The following is a 15,456-nucleotide window of genomic DNA, read 5'->3' on the forward strand; positions in this document are numbered from 1 at the left end:
TTATGTATAGTAAGTACGCATATGACACCATTAATATGTTTACCAGAAAAGCTCTAGTATGCTTTAAAATAAGTTCTACAAGCAAATAATATAACATCAAGATCCTTAAAAGAAACTAGAAGGCAACACAGAGACAGATGAAGTGAACCAGCAACAAATTTTCAGTAGTCCATATAATATATTCAAGAATTTCATTCTCTGCATTTCACGAAATCACCACAAGCATTTAAAGCATTGGCTCCCAAGAAGCTTCTCATACACCTGAAGCAAATACCCATTTAAACTCAAACCAGTAATCAAGAATCAAGCATACAAAACAAAGAGCTTGTGCTAGTAACAGGAAAATAAAACGCAGCCAATTTATACAGAAAGAAAGCACTTTAAAAAAAAAATCAACATGTCCTCCCTAAGAAATCAAAAAATATTTTACAAGTCCTCTAAAGAAAACCACAGAGACATACCTACTAGCACGAACATAGATGACATACATTTTAAAAGAAATCATAAACAAAATCAAAATTTGGGGTGTGGGCAACACAGGGAAGGTCACTCTTCTAAAGTAACATATCAACGAAAAAAACCAAAACTTACCTCAATAATAATGCGGTAAGCTCTGATACATTCCACAATGAGGACCTCTAGGCACAGGAGGAGGTTGGCTATGCTGAGTTGGTAGAGAAGATGATGTTAACCCATACTATGTATGGTTTGGGTATCCAGCAGAGCTCGGAGGCAACCAACCACTAAAATCTCCAGCCGGATTTTGCTTCTCAACATTCCTAACATCCGGATTTATAGCACACCAGAGTAAGAACATTGCCAATGTACTCTAATAGTGAGAAATATATAGAAGAAATGGCTTACCTCACCAAGGCGATGCAAAATACCATAAAGTCCACCAAATATTGTACAGAATACAGAATACCATATCTGTGTGTCCATGAAATATACCTGTAAAGTAGAAATAAAATAATGTGTCAAGCATTTATGCTAGACTAGGTTGATCTATAAACTAAGCTTCTAACTTCTTCCCTAATTCTTTGTTCAAGATATTTTACAGTGTTCGTCATTAATAAATTTAAACTAAGATGGGCTTCCATAACTATTGCAAATATTATCATGAAGTGAGTATGACAAACAACACTCACAACTACTATAGGAGCCCATACTGCAATTATTGCACCAGCGTTATTCTGTACTGCAAGAGAAGAATTTTTTTTTTTTTTGTGTTAGATTTAGTAGCTATACCAGGTTTCTGATTAATTTTTTTTGGACAAACTATATACAAAGGAACAGAGAAAACCTTCTGGGAAAAGCTCATGCCAGTCATAACTTTTCACACCAATTTTCATGATCTGCTTTGTTGGTCCTATGAGAGGCTTTATCTGCATTATTCCACTGGCCGCAATTAACAGTAAGTATGCTTTCATGTTTATATTTAACTAGCATAAGAATCAGAAAGATTACAATGAACATAAATGCTAAGAATTAATTAGCTCTGATTTTATCTCGAAAGTTGAGAATTAGATAGTTCAATTTCCACTAAAGAAAGATATTTATGGCAATCTAAAATGAAATATTCATTAGTAAATTATCTAATAAATAGTCATGTATTATGGAGTTATTATGTAGTTGCACATGAAAACTTACCTCAAACCAGTAGTTGAAAGAAAATCTGCTCAATAGCACTAGTATCCAGAACAATGTGTACCTACAAAATACACAAATTATAACACATTAGGGGGAAATGATAAGAATATAGACAACTCAATTGCTAATTTAGAAGGGGGAAATGGGAAATTACTTCAGCACAAAGACATGGCTTTCTTGCATCCCACGTCCCACATATAATCTAGGCTATGTGATAAAAACAAATATTTTAGGGAATATACACAAAGCTTAAAACCAAAAGTTGATCAGACAAAGAAAGTAAATTGAATATGGGTACAATTACATGACCAGTTTTAATTGGCCAAATATGTGGCATACTGCATAATCAATTTTGAGTTGATCTTTGGATATTTAATAAAAAAGATTTTAAAGTGTGTTGTTTAAGATCATACGTTATCTTTTTGTATTAATAAACTAAAATCTGTTTCTTGTCAAGAAATCGAAATAATAGCAAAAATATGAATTCTAGTATATTTCTTAAACCTTCAAAGTAATGCTAGTTGCTAAATTCAACATCTAAGAAAAAACTTGGTGCAAGATTGATCTAGAACTTTTAAAAGAAGAAAAAAAAAGCCTTTGTGATGAACTTACCTGTGTCCAAGCAAGTAGAGTGAATATTCTCCAATTGGATACTTCAATGTTCTTTCTAACAGTAGGAACAAAATATAACACCATCTCAATTGCATTAGGTATCATATAAATTCAAACTGCAAACAAATAGGAAGACAGACACCATACTTCTAGCCAACTTCCATATTGCGAGGAGAAACAAGTGTATTTTCTTCTAGAATAAGCATAACATGTAGGAAGAGCGATTGTCCCTATCGCTGCAACAACAAGCTTCACCACTAGTCTTATCTTGTCACTGTATTCCATCATTTGTCTGGCTTTCCATGTAAGAGTTATGTCCAATATTTATGCAAGGCGAATATGGATGAAAGCTAAATGATTATGCCACTAACAAGGGTCCATGTGACTTTCACAATTTATGCCAAATCCCTCAAAAATAAAATGAAAAAAAGTGATAACTCTAGGTTAAGGGAGAAGTTATTTATTTTTTTATGTTTAACATCAATTCTTTCATTCTCTAGTTTGAAAAACTGAATTCAAAGAAAAATAAGGAAATAGCTTAAGTGATAGTGCAAATTGGGTGGTAGAAGTAGTCATAAGATTCTCTACCATTCAAGAGCCACAAGTTCACAGTTAACACCAACTAAATTTTTACTTGTAGTCTTAAAAATACACAAGGAAACTTTTTAAAACATGAAAACACATCTTAATTTCTTTAGTGTTAATTGAAGATATAGATGACAAGGTGATTGTTATTTCTTCTTCATCAATTTAATAAAAGTAACATAGGAATAGGATAAGTACATGGCATATTCAAATATCAAAGAATGATAACTGAAAAACACCATACCTTGTATGAGTTTTTCATCCGAACGTAAGGATTGTCCCCAAGACATGACTCACATATTATGGGGAAGTCCGATCTTTCCCAACCGTCGGCCTCTACGTCTCGAAGCAACCTGTGTGCCATTGCTACCTAACGAACATTTAACTCTTTCAAATGCCCTTTCCTGATATTGAACCCACTCAAAAAACCTAACCTGAGCACAGGCCAAAATAAGAAACAGAATGGATGAGTTAAATTTCTTTGCCAATAATCTAGCCCTTAAATTGCTTTCTAGTTTTTAAATCCAAGTCTAAAGAACAAGAAAGGGGTCTGTGAGATCAAGAAAGAAAGAGACGAGAGTTGTGAGAGAGTGGACTGAGGGAATTAGGAGAATGAGGGAATTTTTTTATCTAATGTGAGAGAAAGAATTGAGAGAGAATGAGAAATTTTTGGTGCTCTAGTTTATAGAGCATAACATTACAAAGAAAAATTTCGAAACAAAATATGGGAATAAGAAACTTTGAAAATTTTGAAAGCCCCATTTTTCTTGTTTCCTCCTTTTTAAAATTTACTTTACAGCTTTCTAGCTTTTTAGCTTACCTATTGTAATACTTTTCCAGTTAGCTTATAATTATGTATTATAGAAAGAGGTATTTTGTGTAGTGGATTACAAAGAAATTGGGTTTTAATTAGGGCATAAAACCCCAACAGTTACATGGGGACTCGTGTGTGACCGACCACATAGAGGAGAAGAAGGAGGGAGAGAGAGCTTAACATAGAGAGAGAAAGTGAGGCACGAAATAGAGAGAAATAAAGAGAGAGAGAGAGAGAGAGAGAGAGTGAGCTCATGGGTAAGGAAAGAAGAAGGAAGAAGAGGTATCAATCTAGGTTTGTGCTCTTGATTTCTCTTGTATTGAATCCTTTAATCTATCTCCTCACATTTTTGTTGCTAAGTTTTCTTGTTGTTGTTTTGTTTTCTTGTCTTTGGTGGTTTTGAAATTCCTATTGGTGCCAAGGTTTCTATTTGGTAGGGTATTCTTGATTCCACAAGCAAGAGAGGTAATGGATTATCTCTTATTTTGTTTGATTTGGTGTTGATCATGGTTTATGGTTTTGAAATATGGATTAACATGGAATCTTTAGCTTATTGTTGTTTTGTTGTTATTTTTAATTCTTGTTATGTTTTGATGGTTGTTTGTTGTGAGAAGACATCATTATGATATATTTGATATGTTGATTTTAGAAAACTTGAAGGGTTGTTTTGTTGGTGTATATTAGGCCTAGTGCATGTTTTGGGCTCTTGTTTTGAATCTTTGGATATGATAAACATGCTTATGGAATTGGGTATATGATTATGTTGTATTGATAGATTAATGCATCATAAGGTTTTACATGTGTTGTGTTTACATTTTTGGTAATCTAGGGTTCTTATGCATATCACAAGTATTGTTTTTATATATGCTCATTGTTTTGAAAATAGAAACATGTTGTGATTTCTTTTCTTTTAGCGTGTTTGGTTTTAATTTTATTCTTATCTTGTTGTCACGTGTGATCTTAGAAATATGCTAGGATTTTCATTGGGTTTCAAAAATAATAAGGAATATAAATATGTTATAGGTTTCGGCCTAGGGTTCCTTGTAACATGTTTTATTTATTTTTGATCTTAGAAGCATGCCAATGATTTAATGGTCTAGATTATGTTAGAATTTCTTTCTTGGGATACATGAGTTGTAGAAACATGCTTGATGATGATTTTAACATGATTAAATGTGTATTTTAGATAATATTGCTTACTGTATTTTTTTCTCATCTTTATTATAATAATTAACCAATGATTTTGAAAATGAACAAGTTATGCCTCTAAATTTTCATTTTATAACTTACATAAACAAAAGACATTTTATTTCACATTTTAATGAGATTTTTATCTAATTAAACACATGAAGTTTTTTTTGTGTCTTGTGGAAGAAAAATATGTTTTTGGTCCAATTTTGTGATTTTTAAACAAATAAAAGGCTTGCTGGAATTTTTAGTTTATTGGAAAAAAATGTACTTTAAATAAAATAATCAAGGCATGTGCTCAAATAAATTAAACCCTAGACTATATACATGAAAAATGTAATTTTCTATACTTTAAAATATGAAATATTTTAATTAAAATAATGTTGTTTTTTATTTGTAAAATAATTAATCTTGTAGCATTATTTTTATGAGACTAAGTATTTTTATTTGAGTGAAAGATGGTATAAAGAAACTTTTTCAACATAATTAAAATTATGGTATTTACAAAAATGTGGTAACATAGAGATAGTATTTTTTTAACAAAGTTAAATGAGAAATTTGTATTTAACCATTTGGCAAAGGGAGTGAGTACCAAATATTGTTTTATCTTAAATAAATATGTTAAACTATTTACTAATAATTAATTTTGGATAAATTATTTATTAATGAAAAGAAATAGAAAAAGAGTTATCATACTTTTGTTTTATCTCATTTTAATTTAAATTGGTAAATGGGATAAATACTTGGTAAATGACAGCTAAAATAAAATAATTCTTTTAGTTATATTTTAAGTACGAATTTATAAGAGCCTTGCGATATAAATCAACTTGGTAAATATTTTTCTCTAATAAACTTTACGCGATTTCTAAGAATTTAAAGGGACTAAAACCTACCAACTTCTATGCATGTTTTAAATATTTTTCCCACGTATGCATATTACATGCAAGTTAGGTTTTACATTAAAAAATGTGCCATTTAATTAAGTGTGTGATTCTTGTTTTGCAAACATTGAGGATTAAATAGTAGACTTAAGTATATTCTTTTATGATTTTATGTGAAATTGTTGAATGTTTATAGTGTGGTGAAACATGTGCCATATGTGCATGGCCCATTCACACGTGGGGTATGTGTGTTGGGCATGTGTAATCTAACATGATTTTAAGACAAACGTTTGATTGTGATTCTAGGCTCGTTGTGAAGTACCTCTCACATTATTTTTGTTTGGACTTGAGGTAAGGAAGTTAGCTAGAATTTTCTATGAATAATGTTATGAAAAGTATGAGCTAATATGTTGCAAGAACTATTGTGTTATGTAAAGTATGAGCTATGGTAAGTTAATGTGTTATGTAAAGTATGAGCTATGGTAAGTTAATGTGTTATGAAAGTATGAGCTACTATGTTATGATATGAGTTGTTGTATGTCTACTTGTATGTTGTATTAAAAACAATAGATTGTTAGCATGCTAAATGCGACACAACAAAGGAGTTACTAAGGATATGACGTAACTTATGAGGTGGACACACCGAGGTTATTCGAGGACTAGAGTTCCTGTTTACCTCACAAAAGAGATTTTATTAGTTTATGCTTTTGCTAGTTACCTCATGATGTGACATGGACAATAGGGGTGCCATGATCACATGGTGTATGATTATGCTTATGTTTATGAAGTCTTATGTAACGCCCTGGTTAGCCAAGACCGTTACACTGTGTGTTCAAAAAAGTGCTTAACTTGCTAAATGAGTCATTTGGACTTAAATGTGTAATTAAAGACTAAATCAAGGTTAGGTAATAAAAATTTTGGTCAACGAAGTAATTACTTTTCATTGAAAATATTAAGTTTACACATGTGATCCTAAAAAGTGTTTACAGACTAATAAAAGGCAAGTAAAATGCAAATTAGTCGTCCTAAGCGGCAAAACATGGTTCGCCCCTAGCTCCTCCCAAGCTATCCTGACTGTGACGGTCGAGTAGGCTGCATATGTACACACCGACCGTGAAGCTCTCCAACTCATGGCTGGTCCAGCGTTCCCTTTCCCTTACCAACACCACATAGCCCTGTGAGCCAAGGCTCAGCAAGAAAACTTAAATAAAAAGGACAAATGAGCAACAATATACAAACAATAACCTTAGATCGATAAATTCAACCAACAACAGAATATAAGCAAGGAGCTAGGCAGTAATAATTTGCTCAATCCAACACATAATTCAATCTCAACATTCAATACAGCTATTTAAGTGCAAACGTCACTTCAGTTTATTTTATTGACGTTCAGGCCCGACGCCCTTAGGCCGACTCCTTTGGTCTTATAGCCGACCTTGACACACTTAGTCCGGGCTGCGTTCCGCACACTTGCTATCAACCCCAACATGCAATCAGATGCAGCATATACAAGCATACCCTACCGAATATTCTCAAATACAGTTATAGACATATTCTCACATATAGTTATAGTCAGACTCCTATTTATTAACAAGGGTCTGATCCCCAATCACAACCCGGGTACAGTTTTCTTACCTTTGGTCCAAGCAAAAGCAAACACGACTCCTGGAACGACCCTCTCCCGAGCCCTATCGATAACCTCAATGAGGAATCACACCCCTGTGCTGCTGTTAATCACATCCTAGCTTTTATTCCCTTCAATTCCCAAGCCTTTTTCCTCAAAATAATCGAAGTCCTCCAAAGGTGTAATGAACGCCCTAGACTAATACTTACAAAACATTCGCATAACATAGTTTATGAAAGAATACCATTCATTATCAAAGTCTCAGGGGGACTTGTTTAAAACCATGCAAGTTGGCGCCATAAGTTTAAAAATAAAACATAGATTTTTATGCAAAGTTCAAAGAAACCAAAAATTAAATAACTGAGTCCCACTGATAATTTAGGAAAGTCTCTTAAAAACAAAACATAATTTAAATGGCGTTCTACGTTGATCATTTTTCCGTCCATAGGATTACCCCACGCCATACACCCCATGATGATAGAACTCCTCACGTCACCACGCGTGCCATAAAGAAATCCTATTTGCTACCTGGATGGAAAGTAAGGGGGTGAGCTAAAAGCCCAGTAAGGAAGTACAAACAAATAAGCAGGTAAGAATACAACAAAAACAAACACTAACGTCCATCTAAAACATCATGGTATAACATAACATAATCGTAACATATCATCATATCATAACATAATCGTAACATATCATCATATCACAAACATACAGCATACATGATGAGCATGGATCGCTAGTTGTCCATGTCACCCTATGAGGTAAACAGGAGATCACTGGTCCTTGAATAACCTCGGCGCGTCCGCCCTAGGAGTTACGTCTCAATGTCCTTAGTAACTCGTTCGATGTATCTGACATCGTAATCTGTTTGATGTATCTAACATCGTAATCTGTTTGATGTATCTAACATCGTAACTGGTTTGATGTATCTAACATCCATACACATATCACATTCAACATATCATCACGTTATGGCATTCATAATTCATAACAATTCATTCATACAACAGTCTTACCATTCATAGCATAAAATCATAGAATCTATCTAACTTCCTTACCTCAGGTCCAAGCTAAGAAATTTCACAATCTTTCAACGAGCCTATATCATAATCAAAATAACATTTCTTAGGTTCATAAAATTACTATTTTGCCCTTCCACACAACTCACGTGTGCATGGGCCATGCACACATAATAACCGTTACACATAACATGCAATTATTCTTAACTACACATAAAGCCATGAAAAGAATAATGCTCATTTTACCCATTTTACTAGCATGATCGTTTTATAAAAACCACATAGTTGAATAATAAACATAATTTTGGACGTAAAAGTGGAGTTGCATGTAACATGCATACGTGGGAACATTGCGTAATAGAGACGTTTTCAAAAACGATAATTCTACACTTCTTACTTTTATTATTTTAAAATCAATAGACTTATTACATGCTTTATTTTTCTTAAAATTTCTAAGTTGATTAAATTTCTCAAAACATTATTTTATTTTATAAAATTATTTTATTTTAGCTTAAAAATACAATATGTGACAAATTTCATTCATTAATCTCAAATTACAAAGAATTAACCAAAAAGCTTGGATTTAATTAAAATGCCTATTTTTAATATGTTTCTTTAGAAAAATAAATTTTATCACTGTGTTACATAAATGAAGTGAGAAAAATATATTTTTAAGTGTGGAAAATACATTTTGCTTTAAATTATTTAAGACTTAGTTTTATGTAACAAAAATCCATATGTGACAATTAAATAACAATTTTTTAACCTTTTTAAAACAAACTTTCAGCCACCATTTATTTTCTTCAAAAAATCACAAATAAATAGAATCTAAATATTTTTCTTAATCAAAACAAAAGAAAAATCATAACTTATCAAAATATGCATTCATACCATTAAAAATACCATTTTTCAATATTACCATAACTTAGGAAAAATAATTTATTCCAAAAACTCATCAAATTCATTTTAGTGAAACTCACTTCATATTTTCTTACAAAAATTCCAGCAACTATTTTTATCATTAAAAATCACCATATTCAATTTAAAAGCTCATATTTTCTCAAAAATCAATAAAAATTCTGTAGGTAATTATTTGAGTAAAATATCATTTTAATGAGACTTAAAATCCCCTTTTTAATTCCATAAAATTTACATGACATCAAGGACATTACTTATGCATGCAAATCATTTTTAAATCAAACTTTTACCCAATTATTTGCAAAAATCAGCAAGCTTAATTTCTCATGAAACTCATCTTTTATCCCAAAAATTTCACATAAAATCATACATGTCCAAAATCTCATCATACTCTTATTATATACATGATTCTAATATTACTAACATATTCACATGAAGTCTTATAAAACCAATTTTCTATTCCATTGAATCTACACATGAAATCCAACAACAATAACCATGGCAATAGCATACATAAATTCATAACACCATATCTCATGAACATGCCTTTACAAAAACCCTAACACAATTCTTATCATATTTCTAAAATCATCATTTACCATTTACATAAATCAAAGATTAAAAAGATAACCATAGCAATATAAACATAACATATCTCCTCATTATAAACCCTATCAAATCCATTCCCTCAATCATACCCATGAACCCTTTTTAAACAAATCATATTCTCAAAATATACAAATCATAATCATCAATCCTACAATAATCAACCATTAGCATCACCATCAAAAACCTCAAAGACAAACCCACCAAAACCAATATATAGGCTAAGAAAGACCATTACCTCTCTTGATTGTAAAATCAAGAACACAATAAGATCAACACCCAAACTTCACACCCTTGTTCAAGCCTAGGGTTTTTTATTTGAAAACCACCAAGAGGAGGAGAAAGAACCCAAACACACACAACAAATAAACAAGTCAATAACATATAATCAATAAAAAGACATTAGACAAACAAGAAAAACAAGAGAACATACTCTAAGATGGGTTCCTCTTCACCTTCTTCTTCTTTCTTTCTTTCTTTCTTCTTCTCCCTCTCTCTCTACACGCCACTCTCTCTCTCTCTCTCTCTAATTTCGGCAGCCACAAGAGCAAATGGCTCTTCCCCTCTTTCCTTTCCCCTTTATCCTTATTCTCTCATAATGGCTTAATAAAAAGAAAAGGTAAGTTTCCTATTCTCTCCATATTTTCTCTTAATTTTTATATAATTGTTTTTTTTTTTATCTTTAAATGGCAAGGAATAAAAAGATGATCACATCCTTACCTAAAATAACCATGGTCTTCTAATTTTAATTTAATTGAATCAAGAAAATAAATGGAATAAACCATTCTTTTCCCACTACACATACACGTCCACACTACATGCCATTTCCTTTATTTTTATTTTATTTTTCTTTAATTCCCTACTTATTAAAATAAACCACCCAAAAATATCATAAATGGCAATTATAAAATGTGTAGAAAATCCACACATGTGCACCTTATTACCATGTACTAGCACACACTAAAACACTAGAGTGCATCACTATCTACCATGCACATTAGTGCATTCAATCATAACTCACATAATTACCTCAATTGTCACATTTATTTAAAATGTAACACTAATAGTAAAATAACACATGTTACACACTATTCACTTATTAAATTAATTAACCAAACAAACAATTAACAAATTTAAATTCAAAAGATTATACCAAACAATTCTAACAATTAAATAAAATAATAAAAAATCAAATAAAACAAAAAATCAACTAAATAAAATAACAACACTTAAATAAAACAATTCATCACACTTAACATTTAAATAAAATAAATCACAAAAATTTAAATAATCTAAAAAAAAAAATTTTGGTGCACTACAAAAGGTATGAGAGAGAGAGAGAGAAGGTGTGAACTGAGAGTGATCTAAATGTTTCTGGTGGTTTCTCAAGATGGCCTAAGGCTATCCTTAACACTAAAAGACCTAAGTACCCCTAACTCCATGCCTTACTCTCTAATGCCCCAAGGGCGATAGCGACATTTGCCACTTTTCCCGCTAATCCTCAAGTAGTCCTATAAATTCCAAATTAATCCCGACATACCCAAATAATCATTTAATAAGTACCCATTACCCAATAAATCCCAAATACACACTAAGTTTCCCAAAATACCCCTAAGCTCACCTCGAGCTGGGTATTTGACCCCGCTGTGACCTTTCTACTAACCTGCTCACTAGGATCGCCTCGAGCCTATTATTGCAAATATATCCGCATAATAATGTGGCCTCAATCACATAACACATTTAATCACAGTTATACCCTCAATGGATCAAAATTACATATATGCCCTTCTTAACTAGAACGGGCCACATGAATATCTAATACACATAAGCATGCACATATATTCATATTACCATATCAATCATGTATGCCATGTAGTCACACATTTATTCAATTAATTCCATATATATAAATCCAATTATGCCCTCCTGGCACATTAATCAAGGCACTCAACCTTAATAGCAAATTTAGGACGTTAAATTTTGTCCTTGAAATTTATTCAAATGTCTCAGGGTACTGATCCGCATAGCTGACTCTAACTTCGAAGTCAAGTCATTTACCTTACTATTCCTTTGTAACACCCTCACTAAAGTGATAGTCTTATTGCGTAAGACTTTGTCTCTTCTATCCAGGATTTCCACTGGCTTTTCCTTACACAATAAATTCCATTGAAATTCCAGGGTCTCTTCACCCAATCAAGGTTAGTACTCGACACCTCTTTTGTCAACATTGGCACCAATAACACCTTATGAGCCTCTACCCATGCTGAGATAATGCTAATATGTAGGCCCCTGGCCTAATCCTTATTAGGATCTCACAAGTCTATCAAATCTAGAGTCAAACTTCTTCTTTCTTTTCCAAACTAGCTTATATTTTTTGTCCACAATACTCGGAAAAGTACAAAGTCTCCAATCTTGGAACTCCACGTTCCCATATTTAAATTTGTGAATTCTTATGTCTTTTCAATAAAGTAGACACTCTTGCCCTAACAATCCTTAATAACTTCATTGGTCCTCCGAATAGATTCTGAACCAGAATAATTCCCGTCTCTCGTCTCATTTCCCTGGAATGAGTACTTCTCGTTCCCTATCTCACAATATCTTATTCAAAGTCACTCTAGCCATTGACCGACATTCATCACCGTGCCAATCCAATCAAGGGACCATATTTGTCTCATTAATGTCCTGAAAACCTATATATTCAAAGTAAAATGCTTAAAGTCTGAGTCGTTCCTTCAGATTATCAACCTGTCTGAGGGTAATGAATAGTGCCAAATTGCAATCTTATACTCATCACCCTCTATGAACCTTTTCAAAACTCAGGAAATAAAGGGCCTCAATTCAACATTATCGACTTTGGTGTCTCACGGAGACATACGATCTCCTTTCGCATATACTTATCCCTATGATAATTCGCTCACACAAACAAAAGTGTGCTATCTTAATAGGTTGAGTCACAACTTCTCGCACCCACTCATCTTACCTACAATCTGAGGTGTTCCACCCTTATGGTCCACAACTATAATCCTCCACACTAACTCCAGGATACCCTAGAGTCAGAATAGCCTTTCTGGCTTCTGATTATCTTCTCTCACTTACTAAAAGATTAGGCAGTGCGCCTCCCAGTATACAAATTTTAGGTCTTAACACCCATTCAAACTTCCTGATTACAACAATTATAAGGGGTAGTATAAGACTCATCCAGAATCCCCACCTCAATGCTAGTATCCATCAGATCACTCATCCGATCCTCATATCTTAACCTATCCATGCTAAAATAGTAGGATTCTTAACCGTTCCTACAAGTTCTTTTTGTACTTCATTGTTCGTAGAGGTATATCTGCCAATTATCAATCACAGGTTCTATACCAAGCCCGGTTGTTACCTCACCCGACTTTACTATAGTCCATTATGAATCATACAACTAGCACATACCTTTCCCATTCAAGGTGTTAGCCTCCACATTAGTTTTCTCTGAGTAATAAGGATTTCACTGTGAGTCCTTTATTAGTCCCACTAGTGCCTTTGTCTCATGGTAAACACCCCTATGGGTGACAAAACGCTTTAGTTTTTATGCTAGGGCACACACTTCTTTTCCATAAGTGTTGTCACCTCACCCTAACCGTGTCTATCTGGCATTATTATCAATTCAAAGTCTCATGTATAGCATCTATGTTCTCATTCCTTTATCGATCGTGAAGCAAGAATAATAACCTTTTCAGTCTACACACGGGAGTACCCTAGTTCTTAATGCACTGCACTATAAATCCACATTTTAAGCAAAGACAGTGTCCATCGTACCGTCCTCCTGTATCACTCCATCACATGTATATTATAATACCACGGCGTGCTAATCAACCATTAATTCAACTTCTGAAAATCCAGCACGCAACTATCCATTAAGATAAACTCTAGGTTCCTACATTACTTCAGTTAAGGGTATGGCAGTCCTCGAAGATGCTTCAAGTAAAAGCCGATGTGTTTCAACAGTCTCACCGTGCTTCTAACCCCTAAGGCGTTCCTTTAGCAATTTCCTGACAACTTCTAGCTTAACTGAATCATACATAATCCCATAAGTTCCCATAATGTGACCTTGAATATCATCTCGAGAAATTAGAACTTATCCCTTCTGGAACCTTACCTGTGATCCCCGCTTCCTCAACCTTGGAAGTAGTCCACACCATTCCTATACTTTCTTCTGGTTGAATTTACATGGGCCGCTGAAGCATTGGTCAGTTCAAGAGCCTTTACTGAAAATCCATCACATCATACTTGGTGCGAGAGGTAATTATTGAAATGTCTTTTTCCTTGATCCTCAGCTGGTAATAACTAGATCGAGGGTCAATTCCTGAGAGCACTGTCTTACCTTACAACAAGACAAGTGAATCATCCATCTTTGGCAATGGATACCTATTCTTGGAAATTACTTATTTGGCTATCCATACGCGGTACACGTTCTCACAGACTTGTCCTTCTTCTTAACAATTGGTGTTTACTGTCCCATGGTGAGATACTCCGTCTGATCAACCCTCAAGTCAAATAACTTCTTCGACTGAACCTTTAATTCTTTTTTTTTTCAGCTAGTGCCATTCTTCATGATGTCTCTAATACCAGTCCTATCCTTGCCTCAATCTTGTAGCATACTCAATTCCTTGACGCGACAACAATCCCCGCGAATACACATAAACCCATCTTAAACCTTACTGGCCGATCCAGTTTTCATCTTGTCCAACTGATATATCCCTATTGGTACATACCACAATAGCCAGACATCCCATAAATGCAACTGAGTCCTCGTACACCCATAAGTCACCATCCTTTCTTACAGTCCATGGTTGTTCTTTACTTGCCACATCATACCAAAATCCTCATATAACCAACTAAGTCAATTATTACTGCTAACTTTCTACCAATTATACTCTGACCCATCTCCTAAAAACTACAAACTTTCCTTGGAAAACACTAAGATCTCAAGACCCATAGTGTAATAATCACATTGTATGTGCCACATACCTATGTCTCTACCAAGAGATACGTAGCACCAGACTCAATTAACACAATATAAAAAAACAAGAACTAGAAAGCCAACATGTCGCCTCTGAGGGACTAGCCTCGGGCTCTGACTGCATCAAGGCGGACACTCGAACCAGATTCAAGCCATCCACACTCCTTGGTTCTCCCCTCTTTAATCTCGGGCAATCCTTCTTGAAGTGCCCAACCATTCCACATAGAAAACATGCCTTCGCTCAGCATTCTCCCAGATGGCATCTCCTGCACTTGGCGCATACTGGATAACTCCTCTAGACCTTGTTGCTGCCTTGGCGGCCACCCTGTATACTATAACCTCTCCTGTTAGGATCAGGAGTAGTAGAACTGTTAGGGGTCTTTCTTTTCTGGTTACTAGGGCCTCCACCCTTACCTGATCCCACCAGAATTCTCACTCCATACCTCATCTCATGCATCCCTTATGGAAAAAGGGCCTTACTACCCCCTAATCGTAGGTAGAAATCTCATGTACTAGAGCGATCCTAACTTTCTGGGCTACCCTAGAGGTTAGTCCTC

General features: G+C 33.9%; 1 long non-coding RNA gene across 1 annotated transcript; it reads right to left on the reverse strand.

The window, feature by feature from the left end:
* Window positions 1-7,352: 7,352 nt before the first annotated feature.
* LOC133821254 (uncharacterized) lies at window positions 7,353-10,406 on the reverse strand. Its single transcript, XR_009887414.1, has 3 exons — window positions 10,331-10,406; window positions 10,136-10,201; window positions 7,353-7,882 (listed from the first exon to the last, which is right to left on the reverse strand). It is a non-coding gene; the product is annotated as an uncharacterized LOC133821254 (long non-coding RNA).
* Window positions 10,407-15,456: the final 5,050 nt, after the last annotated feature.

Source organism: Humulus lupulus, chromosome 3 (assembly GCF_963169125.1).
Source record: "Humulus lupulus chromosome 3, drHumLupu1.1, whole genome shotgun sequence".
Taxonomy (NCBI): Eukaryota; Viridiplantae; Streptophyta; class Magnoliopsida; order Rosales; family Cannabaceae; genus Humulus; species Humulus lupulus.